Genomic DNA, 13,744 nt, shown 5'->3' with positions numbered 1-13,744 from the left:
CACAGCTGATTCTCCATGAAGTTGTCCTTCATCCCAAATATATTCCCCACCCTCCAGAAGGAGGCTTCAGCCCTGTCTTTTCTTCTCAAAATCTCCTCATCAAACTAAGAGGAAGGTGCATGTAGCCTGGGGGTGCCCTGGCCAGGAGGTTCTCTGTTTTCCATCCCTGTTAGAGGTTTGCAATAATTAACAAACTGTAGTTCAGTTTCCCCTGATATGCACTGGGGAAAGACTAACCTCTTTTCCCATAAGCCTATGTGTCTAAGGGCATGGAATTTCCCCACAGGTTAAACAAAGAAACCACATAGAGACAGAGTAAGGGGAAATGGAAACCTTCCCTACCTGTATATCAGAGAAAGATAAAATTCCTACAGATCAAAAAAACATCTGCTCCTGCAGCATTCCAAGAAACCATAACTCCCTAATCCACTATCTTCTAGTCACTATCAGGGAAAATTTTCACCTCTAGGGTTTCCTATTGGCCCCTGCACCACACTTGGACCCTCAACCCCCACCCACCAACTATCATTTCCCCGCCTAAGAATGTTCTTATAAATTCAAATCCCTGCCTTCCAGGAGTGAGCTGAAGTCTGTTCTTCAGACCCCCTCTTCCCAATAAATTCTTTACCTGTGGTCATATCAGTCTCCGTGTCCCAGTAAGCACCATTTCCCCCCAACAATCCCACACCCCACCACAGCCCCATCCTAACAGTAATGGCCACAGCTGCTTACCTTCTTCCTTTTCTCAAAATTAACCACCCTCTCCTGGAAGACAGAGCTTGCACCCATCATGAAGGGAACCCCATCCATTGCTATGCCCATCACCCTTGAGCCTGTCTCACACTGCATTATTGTGGGTTCAACATGAACAGGACAGTTCAGACCAGGGATGGAACCAGGCTGACCAGGAATGGAGACAGAGAAAACTTCCAGTCTCAGCCTCTAATGACAATGGAGAGATGACCCCTTGGACCAGCCTCCTTTTACTCATCTGCAAGAAGGCCATGGCAGCCCAGCTTCCAGGGAATGTGTGAGGTTTCAGGACATCCTGTTTTCCCGCTGTTGGGAGTTCAGGGAGTGGCCTCTCCTCCCAAGCCTCAGGGCTCCTTCCCCACCCTGCCCCCACCCCCAGGCTCACTTACTTCTAGATACTCCTGCATTGCATTGTCCACCATCAAAAATTGAGTGATAAATGTCCCCAGGCATGAGACAATGCCCTGGATGACACCCTGTGGCATTGGGTAGGGTGGGGATGACCACAGGCTCTGAGGTGCACCCCAGACCATGCCCTGAAAACTCCTCAGTCTCAGACTCCTAGGGCCAAACTGCTTTCCTTGGACACTGTGAAACATTTAGCTTTCATCCCCTAAGTTCCCCTTCCAGACTCCTAGGACCCCAAACTCCACTGTGGTCACCTTCCAGCACTGGCTGTTCTTAAGTCACCAAGTTTACCCCCATTCCACAATCAATCCACCCTGAATCAGCTCTTTCAAACTATTACTCTGACTGGTTGCAACTAGTCCCCCAGGATTCCCATAGCTCATGGCCCTAAACTTCCCAGAGGATGGGACATTGATAGGAGGCTTTCCAGGCTTAGCGGTCCAGATGGATGGGCTTGAGGAGGGCCTCCATGCTGACTTTCCACACTGCCTTCCAGGAATCCTCCTACTGTAACATAAAGTCCATAAGAACAGGGAAGGGTTTTGAATGGTCTGTTCACAGTCTGGCACTGACACACAGTAGGAGCTTCATCAATATGTGAGTGAGGAGGGGACAGGGCCTGTCCTTCTGCCCCAGGCCCTCCTGCCCTCCACCCAGTAACTTCAGGCCTGAGGAGCTGCCTCATCTTCTGCAATGTGTTAATTGTTTAATTTCCCCACTGACACTGCCCTTCCAAAGGACAGGGGCACAGCTGGCCCTGCCATCCCTGCAGAAGGCAGACAAGACTGAGGTCCATGGCAGATTTGAAGCAGGCTGCTCACCACCTCCTGTCTTGGGTCTGTATGAAATGGTGTTTGGGGACCTTGGGGATGGGATGGGGTTGTCTTCGGGAAGGGCTCTCTCAGGGACCAGTTATAGGGTCCTCTGTAACCAGTGTCCCAGGACACAACCCACACTTCCTTTGACTCTTCTCCATCTGGAGGGGAAGCCCTCTGGACTCAACCCTCCAGGGGAGTCATAAATGAATGGGACCCAGTGTTCTGCCCAGGTCTTCCCTGCCACCCACCACCAAACTCCCGACACTGGTATCAGGTGAGGAAAGCCCCTCCCCCTCTCCCAAAGTGCACTCACTTTTTCATTTCAAGGCATATGTCATGCCTGCCACTGCCATGGTGCTTACATCCATATCTAGGAGATACTGTGAGTTTGTCACAGCTCAGTTACTGACTGCACCTCCTGCTTAAGATGACTCATGTTACTGCCTGCAGCCCCAACTCAAATGGAACCCAGAAGAGCAGGGACATTTGTCTGCTTTGTTTACTACATGAAACTTCATGCTTCAGAAAGTGTCTGCACCTAGTAGACAGGTGCTGTATACTTGGTGAAGGAATGAGTGCTAAGCAGGACCTTCTCAGACTTAGGGTGAATCTGGACCCCTCTGGCAGCACAGTGATCCCTGCTCTGACCACATCAAGGGTGGAGGCACTGAAAAAGATCTCAAACCCCCTCTAGAAATGAGAAAACTGGAGCAGTAAGGGAATGAGGCCAAGAACTTCTTCACTGGGAAGAGGGAAGACCTGCTTAGGAACAACCCTGGCCCTCAAAGCCACCCTGTCCACTAAGCCAGGCTTGGGGAAGCACTTTCCATTGATTAGTCCTTATAATCAAACTTGAAGGTTTGTTTTTTTTCACTGCTCCCCTTCCCCAGTTGGAAATCGAGGTCAGTGGATGAAATGACATTTCTGAGACATAAGCAAGTTGGAGGCAGAGCAGTCAAGTGGCCAGGGATGGGCCTGGCTCTCACCTGTGGAACAACCAGTCCAGGACCTGCTTGGTGGTGGTGAAGACCTGGTATGTTCCAAAGAAGATGCTGATATACATGAGATCACCCTCCTGGAAGGTGGGCACCGGGTGCTCCACCCACTTCTCTCAATTGCCTGCCTTGACTGTCTGCATCGTGAGGCTCTTCTCCCTTGTGAGGGTCGAGTTGTTCTTCCTCTAGGGTGGGACAGAGGAGGTACACAATGTCAGAGGCAGAACTGTGAACCCTCAGGTGAGGCTGAGGTTATGGGCAGACCTGATCCACCCAAGCCCTCAGCTACTTGAGGCCAAGGGGAACATGTGCGCCTCTAGCAGAAAAAGGTCCTTGGATGTAAAACCGAATTTGAGGTGAGGAAATAAATGAAAGTTGAGATCCTAGACCCAGCAAAGGGCAGATGCCTGGAGTGTCCTTGGGGGGAGAAGGACCCCTGCAGGCCTGAGGATCCGAACAGATGCCTCACGGATCAACAGACCCACCTGGTCAGTAATTGACTTTCAGGACTCCACTGCTCATAGGGTCAGAGTCACAAGGCTGTGCCATTTGCCACCCTGACCCCAGATCAGGAAAACGAAAAGGCCGAGTTCCAGGCAGGGTGCAGGGATGCTCCTGCCTGCACAGGCATCAGGTGGTAACTGAACTGCTCCAGCCTTAGGTTTCTCACCCTCGCTGTTGCAAGTGATGTTTGTGTGCCCTTTTCAGCCATCCTTTTCCTAGGAGCCTCTGCCAGGGGCAGGAGGGATCAGTGCCTTGGGGCATGTGGGAGGTGTTCAGGGAAACAGTGATGACAGGGTCACAGGGAACGACCATTCAATGTCCAGCAGCACCAAAGGCCAAATCACTGCTCTAAGCTGCCTCCCTTCTGCAATATTGGGCATCCAGGTCTGGCCTCAACTCCTTACCTGGGAAGGTTAAGGGGAAGGTTATGGGAGATGGCAAGATCCCTCCTAAGTGAGAGGAGCTGTATGGCTTGGAGCAGGTTTTGAAGGACAGTCACAAAGACTGCTGCCTGGGGACATGGGGGTGGGGAGATGAAACAGAAATACAGCAAAATGCACATGTATCTGATATGAGCCCACCCCTCATCCTACCCTGAAGGGAAACCAATAGAAAAGACTCTTCTCTGCTATTCCTTTACCCATTTGTAGCGACCTGCTCCCTGGTCTATGAAATGGCAGTGTGTTGGGTGATTAGTGGGGGCCCAGGTTCCTCAGGAAGCAGGATATTGGGCCACTTAAGGTTGAAAGTTCTTGGAGAGAGAGCAGGGGAGCAGCCAGGGTGGGATACAGGCCCTGGAATGCTCCCCCACTCTTTCAGGACCCCAACCAGCACCTGCTCCCACCTGGAACCAGCGCTGGTCCTGGCTAGGGACATGATGGACCTGCACCTTCTGTAGAGAGACAGTATAGACAAGGCCATCCTCCAGCTCCTCAACAATCATCTTTATGGAGCTCTGTGAATATAGTGCCCATTGGATGGGCCAAGAGGCATCAGTGAGTGGCCACCCCTACTCCACAGGGGAAGCTGCGCCTTGCTTGGGCAGAGATTCATCCCCATTGGAAAGGAGATGGCAGCTCAGGGCTTAGTGTTAACACTGGTACACATGGGTGCCACCCCAAGATGTGCCTTCCCATCCTTCCAGGCATGACCTCACAGGTGACAGGGAAGGACTTACTGGCTTCCCATTCCTGATGGCCTGCTCATTCCCAGGTGGTCCCACTGCTTATGTCTCCCACTTGGAGGTGAATGAGAAGTGGGGCTGCCCACGTAGGAACACAGTAAGGGCATGTGCTGAATTGTTTGGCTCTGGGTCACCCCATGTTACATTTGGGTACCTCCTGGCTGATGCATGAGGCCTGAGTCAACATCAAAAGCAATGGAAACAGAACTCATTCCTGGTTTGTTTGAGGCTGAAGCCTCATGAACTAGGAACACAGCAGGAGAACATTGTTACCACACTTCTGCCAAGTAAGCTGGGCAGGGGCTGCCTTTGGAATCTGGGTGCCTTGTTACTAGAAGTCCAAGTTCTGTTGGGGCCTCTCACCAAGGAAGTTAGGTCACCTTACCTGGGCCTCCTCGAGTGTAAAACTCCATGAAAATCCCTCTGCTCGTCTGTCTGTCTATCCTCCTCACCTAGATCACCTTGTTAACTGGACACACCAGTTCTGTCAACACGTCCCTCTCTACAGCTTCCTGGGAAGGCCTGTGTGCAGCTTGGGCCCCAGCTATAAGGAGACCCAGCCTGGTTCAGACTTGACTACTCCTTCTTTTCAGTTTTGTGACCACAGACTAGTCACTGAGGCCTCCCCAGTCTCCTCACTGACACAGTGGGAATCATTCTAGTGTCTGCTTTTTGGGGACATCATCAAGTCTGTGGGGAGAACACTGCAAACCCCATAGTCTTGTTTCACATGTAGTTAATACATGGACAGACATGGAATAAACTGGAAGGGGATGGACATGGCAAGAATTCAACTCAAAACAAGGCTGGGTAGGGCAGTGTGATCTTAGGAAACTCACCTTCACTCCTGGATTTCTGTCTCCATCTATTCCATGATATTGTTGAAATGAGATGAAATTCAGCCATTGTTGCTGGGCCAGAAGCCTTCCAGAGGCTTCCCCTTATATTTAGAGTCAGGTGCAAGTGCCTCCTCTCAACCTCTGTGGGTGCTGCCTGTGCCCTGGGTCCTGCCATCTCTGCTTCCAGGTATGAGCAGCCTCATATATTCCCCTTGCACTGAGTCCTGGCTGAGCGATTTGCTGCTAAACAAAATAAAATGGCTAAGTGTCAGGATGCCCCTCCTATAAACTTACACAAACTGCTTTTCTGTCTTCACCGCTCTCCCTTGTGAGTGAACTCTCCTTCTCTTGGTCTAGCTCCCATTTAACATGAATCCTGCAGTTCAGTGCAACAGGTCTGGGAAGCAGCTCCTCCCCCAGCTGAGCCCTCTCTGGCCAAACTCCTTATGCCTCCCACTCTTTCCTTGCTGTACTTTCTCCCAGTGCTCTCTTCCCGCATATGTGCAGTGCTTGTTCCCTCTTGGCATTCTGGTCACAGTGTGTCACCTCAATGTATCCTTCCAGGCCCTCCCACCTGGTGGTCCCATAGCCCTCCTTGAAGCACCCTGCTTAGCCTTCTCTATAGCATTTGCTCTTTTCATGCACTTGTGTTTGCTTTCATGCTTTTGTCCACCTCCTGATGGACAGGGACTGCAGAGGCTTTTTTCACTCCACAGCCTGGACCAGGCACAGAGCTTGGTGCAGGGTGAGTGCTTGGGGTACAGTTGCTGAATGAATACCTGAGATGACTTCTGAGGCCCTTTACCAGCCTCTGCCCAGTTCAGAATTTGGAGATGGATGCTAATGATAGGAGGTGCATGTTGTGTCTGAGGAAGGTGGATGGCCAGAAAGTCCTCTGGATGACTCTCTCAGTCTCCAGGAGCTGCAGCAGGCACAGAGGGCACAAACTGTTGATAAGGTTGCTTGTCCCCTGCTGGCCAGCATTAGCACTGCAGTTCCTGGTGGGATATCCACAAAAGTGATTACACAAATTGTTTGACTCTCCTTAAGGCAATGGCTCTCCTGGGCCCCTGTATGAGCAGTGGGCCATCACAGAAAGACCAGGCTGAATGGACACTTTCCTGAGTCTATGGAACCATTGTGGATCACCCACTCTAAACACCCCAATAGGCTGAGGAGCAGACTGAGGCCTCCCTCCTGGAGCCCCATCCACTCTAGGGAGGGGTTCATTTCAGTTCTATGTGCCCAGAGCCCCTCTGACCCCAGGAATGTCTTGCAAGGTTGCCCTGGAGCTGTCATCAGCCATGAAGGCCCTGGAATCTTAGGGATCCCCTTGCCTATCAGTTTGACATCTTTCCCTGTGCCCATGTATGAGTCTGTGGGCAGGTGGTGAGAAGAGTGGGTGCCACTGCCCAGCAGCAGAGCTGCCTCCAGCATCTTCCTCAGTTCCACCTGCTCACCTCCCTGGTGTCCTGTCCTCCTTGGACTCCAGCCCCATAGTCCACACCTGGGATGTCATGTGTGTGCTGGACCTATGCAGGGAGGCCAAAAGAAAAATTGTCTCATACAGGGAAAGTCTGAGCAGTAGATCCAGGCTTGAAGGGACCCTCATTCTGATAGCAAATGCAGGGAACATGTTGGCTCCCTGGCCTCAAAGGGAGTCACCCTAAATTACCCTTGTGCTTTGCTTATCTCAGAGGCCCTGGGCCATTCCTGTGGGTCTGTGGGCCTCTGTTTCCACATGGCAATGACTGGTTGCATGTGGAGGTTCATCAGCAGGTGCTCATGCAGGACATGGAGACAGGTCCCCTCAAAGGGCAGACCTGGAGGTGGGTACCAGCTGGTGAGTCTTGCAGCTCCTTCTTCTCTCTGTCTCTTCCTGTCCTCACTGAGAGGACCCAGGGCCCCTGAACTCCACCCATCTCTAGCAAAGGCCAAGGGATGTGAGAGAGGCAGGAGGGAGCCCAGGGTGGAGGCAGGCCAGACTGCCAGGGCTGAGAGCTGGGGTCACTCCCTCCTGCTGAAGAGCTGCTCCTGGGCCCTCTCTGACCTTGCTGCACATTGATGGATGAGCAGGCAGCACCAGCATCAAGTCCTATGGCTGTAAGTGAGCAAGCCCAGCCTCTGATGTGGGCTCAAGTTCACTGCTCTGCCTCATTCCTCTTTCCGAGCAGAGCCTTGTCCCCTGGCCTGCTCACTGGGGGAGGGGACCTCGCTAGTCAAAGCTCTTTAGGAGCTTTCAGCTCCCCTTCTTTATCCCCCAACTCACACTCCTGTTTGGAATCACTGGCTTCTTTTTGCATTCAAGAAAACTGAGGGTCTGGGATTCTGACACAGGACTGTGATGCACTTCATTTGTGGGTTTCAACTTCAGGCACTCTGACCCCAAAGTCTGTGACTTACAGAAGAGCATGAAGAGGTGTGTGAGTTACAGGGAATAGCCCTGCAGGCAGGGGGCTCTGAGGTGGGCATGGTCTTGATCTGGTTAAGGCTGTAGTAGGCTCCCTTGAAGCTGGAACACCTGGTGGAGGAGCACACTGGGGAGGGCTCCTTGGCCACAGCACACAGAATAATGAGAACTGGCAGGAGTGAGGGGACACAAGCCTGCCCGTACCCAGGCCTAGGTCACTGAGCAGTTGCCATGGATGAGGAGGCCTGATTCAGTGGCCTTTGAACACTGTGGGCCTATGGTGACCTCCTTGGTTTGACTGTTTAGTTGCAAGCCCCAGCACTAAGAGTCAAGCAGCTGTTCAGGAAGGTCAGTGCCCAAAGAGGGCTTATGACCTTGAAGTTATTTAATTCTCATCAGAGGCTCAAAGGCATGCAGTGACCAGCCTGATGGTCTATAGCTCACAGGTGGTGCTGGGAATGTTTTCTAAATCTGATTTCTCTCCAGTGCCTCTCTGTCCTGCAGTCACTCACTCAACAAACCATTATTGAGTGCCTTCTGGGTGCCCAGCACCATGTGTCAGGCACTGTTTGTGACCTGTTTGAGCTGACAGCTGGGGAGGGGTAGAGTTGGGCATTACAATATGATAAATGCTGACAGAGACCAGGAGGTATTATGGGAACACAGAAAGTCATTCACTCCAGAAGGAACACCTCAAGGCAGACTTCCTGGAGGAGTCAACAGCACAGTGAGTCCCTGGAAATTGTGCAGGTGGTGGTACAGGGATGGTGGGAAGAGCAGTCAGACTGGTGGAAGCATGAACACAGTGTGCTGGGCCAGAACCCTTATGCCATGTGTCTTACTTTGCCAAAGGGCTACTCACGCAATGTACTGGAAATGGGTTGACTTCTATTAGTGGATGTATTTGGGTTAAAAGCTTACAAGACCATGAAAAGTCCAACTGGAGGCACCACAACAGGTGCTTTCTCACCAAAGTCTGCTGCCATGAGGTGAAGCAAGAAGCCCCCCAACCTCTGCTGAGGTCTCTGCCTTTCTGCAGCTGCAGGAAACCTGGCATAGGGCTTGTCTCTTCCTGGGACTCCTCCCTCACTCTTGCATGACAGGATCAGGTATGGCAGAGTACTTGTCCTGCATCTATCTCTGTGTTTCCATTTCTATCAGACCCAGGAAGGGGGCAGAGATTCAACCTGAGTCAGGCTTCACTGATGTAGTCCAATCAAAAGCAGTGAAGCAATCTTATCAAGAAATCTAATCAAAGGACACTCAATTGAATTTAATGCAACCAAAGGGCATCACATCCACAGGAAGAGATTAGTTTAAAAGCCTAATCTTTCTCCTTTTGGGATTCATAAAATCATTTCAAACAGCCATGCTGTGGGCTATGTTGGGTGTAACTTGATGGGAGGGAGACCTTGACCATTAAGGTTTGATGTGAAGATAAAGATGCAGGTGCCCATGGCAAGTGGGGGTGCAGGCATCTGTACATGTTATACATCAAGGTAGTACCTCCCAAATGTTAAAGCTTCAGTACCCACAAAATTCTGATCTTCTGATACCTGTATTAACAGAAACTTCAGACCTGATGCTCTTGGGGCAGGGCTGAGGTGTCCCAGCTGGGATCTGCCCAAGAGCACGGGTTGATGGCTTAAATCACAGAACTTTTTTGGCTCATAGGCTTGGAGGATAGAAGTCCAAATTCAAGGCACAGGCAGTGCTTGTTTTCTCCTACAGTCTATAATATTCTGCTTTGGGTTGTAGATGCATTTCTGTCTCCATCACATGACAATCTCTCTCTCTCTCTCTCTCTCTCTCTCTCTCTCTCTCTCTCTCTCTCCTTCTCTCTCTCTCTCCACTTCTCTTTCTCCCTCTCTCCCTCTCTCCCCTTCTCCCTCTCCTTCTCCCTCTCTCTCTCCCTCTCTCTCTCCCTTCTTTCTCTCTCTCCACTTCTCTCTCTCCCTCTCTCCCCCCTCCTCCCTCTCCCTCTCTCCCTCTTTCTGGTTTCTCCTTATTTCTGGCTTCTGGCTCTGTCCAAGTTTCTTTGTCTTTAAGGACTTTAGCCATATTGATTAAGGCCCACCCTGATTTAATTTGACCTCACCTAACTAGAATTTTTAAAGATCCTACTCAATGAGTCCACACCTTAGCTAATAATAGGGCCTTCAAAAAATCCTATTATTAAATAGGTCAACCATAGGAATGCTGATTTTTCTGTGGAGTACATGATTCAATCCCCAACACAGCCTCTTTAATTCTTTAGTTCTAAACAAGTAAAGGATATTGTTGGGGTCCAAGATCCTCAGCCAAAGAGGCAGAGGCAGGGCCATTTGCAAAGAAGGCATGCAGAACTGCAGGGAGTTTATGCATATTGAGTTTACTCCATGTTCTTTCCTTTCCTCTGCTTTCTCTCTGCTCCTGTTCCTTTAAGCTTCTTTTGTTCTCTCCACTCCTTTGTTTACATGGGAGCTGATTTTATGTTATTACTATCAGAATATATGATTGGCTCTTACAGTGGCATACCTATCATGTTATATTTACTGATTAGCTGACACATGTGTTGGTAGAGTTTCAAGTTCATTCCCAGGAATTTGAGTCCAGTTATGCTGTGTCACTGTATCCCGGATAGAACAAAGAAGTATGCAGGATGATTAGACCATTTAATTATTCGGCTCTAGCTGCCCCTACCTACCACCCCTTAAAAGTCCAGCATCTTAGAGGCTCATCACCACAGGGCTGCACCCTGGACCCAAAGGCCACAGCAACAATATAAGGCACAACAAATCATAACTAAGAAAGTTGTAAAATCAATGCTGATTAACACAACCCATTTCCAAATGGATCTTGGATGTTTCCACCAATACCTAGTTCGACTATTGACTATGGTACAATTACAAAGAAACCAGGGAGTCCATCCTGCTATTTTCTGGGAGTAATTGGCATGTTGCAAAATGCCCTGGGGTACGATTTCCTTTAAAGTTACATGTTCAGCTGGAAGCCACCCCCACCCATTATAGATAGAATAACCCATTGGGGGGGGGGGTATTGGCTATGTCTTTGTGGAATAGTGCTTCTACTTGTTTTCATATTATCTTCCATTATGGTGTGGACCAGTGGGTTGTTGGAAGCCATGTCCAATTGTCCTCAGTCACTGGGGAGATGGTCCATGGAAGGCCTTCTGTTCCCTCTGCTGGCAGGTCAGTGCATAGCCAGCACTGGGTTATGCTGTGAACACAGGCATAGGTATGATCCCATGACAGTACGGTATTGGCTGCTGTCAACATGGGCAGAAAGATAGTAGGGCTAAGGATATCATGAGAGGTAAATCACAACCCTCAGGCAATATACTTGTGATCTGTTCATCTTGGGAAAGAAAGGTGACAGGCACTAATGACTGTCTTGGTCTGGAATACCATATCTTGTCTTCCTGCACTAAAGTCGACCACAAAGGGGATAGCTCCACTGGGAGAAATGGTATGGGCCACATTTGCAAGACAAAATCCCCCCCCCCCCCAGAAGGGTTCCCTCTGAGTTTTCAGGCAGTGCAACTTGTACCTCAGATGGCCATTTACAAACCCATGTTGTAATGGTCAGTCCCCTCTTCACATAATCTCCATATGGCAACAGGATGGCTCTCCAAGTGGGGACTTAAATTACAACAGTCCATGGCCATGTCCACACCATTGTTTGTCCTTACTCCAAGGAACTGGGGGCAGGCAATACCAAAGTTCCATCTAAACTTTAGGAAATGCAAGAGAGTCTGATGCAGTCATTATTGTATTTAGGGGTAAAGCACATCCCCATACAACCAAGTCTAGGAGCAAATGCCCTGTTTGCCACAGCTGCTCATTTAGGAGGGGTACTGACTGCAACAGGCAGGTAGCTCACCACTGCAAATTTGACTCCTTTGGAGATATCATGCATAACATGTTCTTTAACAAACCATTCAGTCATGGCTGCAGCCTGCAGTCAATATGGAATGTGTAAATGTCAATCAAGGTCTTCATTTTTGCCCAGGTTTGCACTTGGAAACTGTGAAATGGGTACCTCTGTCACTTCGCACTTCAAGGGAATGTCCATACCAGGCACTTACAATAGTCAATGCCACAATAGTACTCTTTTGTGTGGCTATTTGGAATGGAAGGGCAAAAACTAAACCTGTATTAGTATCCACAGCTGTGAACAGGAACTTATATCCTTTATCAGAGGGCAGGGGTCCACTATAATCTACCTGCCATACCTGTAGGGGTCTAGCTCCTCATTTTACAACCCTTTCTTTCATGGGCATCTGATGTCTATGTGGGTATTATTTAGTACACAGCTCATAGGCTGTTATTGTGTTCATTGCATCTGCAGTTGATAATGGGATACCATATCACCTGGATATCTGCAGGAGAGTTCAAGCCCCCACATGTCCCATGTGTCTATGTAACCAGGTGGCCTGCTTATCCACCAGATGGTATAAAGCTCTTACTTGTGCTAGACTGTTTGCAGCATCATTTCCTGGGCTTATGAGAGGTTTATGTTCTGCTAACATGAGGCACAGTTATGCTGCTCTCTTGTCCTTTGAACCACAAGTCCTTCCACAAATGTTGTCCCCAGAGAGTTCTTTTACAAATCATACATTCTTGTTGCTCCCACTGGGGCAGCCATAAAGTTACTCCTTTGTGCATGGCCCAATTATCTGTGCACATGGTAAGGGGCCAGGTTCATGCATTATAACTAGCCACATGGCTTAGTTCAGCCCACTGGTTACTTTGACCAAATCCAATTTCAAACCAGATATTTTCTGTATCCACTCAGATACCTGCAGTGGTCCAAGACATCACCATGCCTTTACTGGACCCATCAGTATACCAGACATTAGCTGGTATAGTGCCTATTCCATCCTTGTACAGACTAGGCTGCCTGAAGCCCTCTGCCTGAAGGGTCAATTAGACATTCTACTGGTCCTAACACTTTCTGCAACTGTGCAGGCAGGGGTTAGTACTCAACCTTGCCTGATGTTTCAAATATGCACCCCATTTGGCCAATGTGGGCATCTGAGCCACCCCAGTCTTGGAGGCATTCAACTATGAACATACCCATCCTGCCACAGGTTGGGAGGTTTTTACTAGGACTCACTGTGTTCCTGTAAGTACTTCACATGCCTGAAGGGCAGCATACAATGCTGCTAACTGTCATTCAACAGGAGAATAGCAGGGTTCTGCCCCTTTCCATAGTTGAGAACAGAACCCTATGGGCACCCTGCATTTCCCATGTATTTGCCAGAGGCTCCAGCCCTACCTGGCATCATGACAAATGACATGAAGTTGGAAAGGCAGGGAATGATCAATAACTTGCAAGGCCTGAGCCTGGCCAACTATCTGCTTGGCAGCTTGAAAAGCATGCTCATGGGTATCAGTCCAATCCCACACACTTCCCTTCTACTGGAGGGCATACAACGGGTGGAGTATCTGTGCCAAATGAGGTATAAACACCCTCCAGTATCCTAAAAGGCCAGTAAATACTTGTAACAGTTTTACAGTAGTAGGTTGGGGGTACATTTATACCTTATCTATGGCTGCCTCAGGGATAACTTTTGTCTTACTCAACCAAACAACTCCCAAGAATTTTACAGATACTCCAGGTCCTTGGACCTTTGCTTCATTGACTACCCACCCACATGTTGTCAGTCTATCTCATAGGTCCTTGGCTGTTTCTTCTAAATCTGAAAGGGAACAAGAAGTTAGCATAACAACAGAGAATTTACACATCCAACTAGAAAGAGCCTGAGCAATCAAACCATGACAGATGATTGGGCTATGAATATACCCTTGAGGAAGCACCAAAAACATTCA

The sequence above is a fragment of the Dasypus novemcinctus genome, chromosome 30, assembly GCF_030445035.2.
Source record: "Dasypus novemcinctus isolate mDasNov1 chromosome 30, mDasNov1.1.hap2, whole genome shotgun sequence".
Classification (NCBI taxonomy): Eukaryota; Metazoa; Chordata; class Mammalia; order Cingulata; family Dasypodidae; genus Dasypus; species Dasypus novemcinctus.
Note: the sequence above shows the minus strand (reverse complement) of the source record.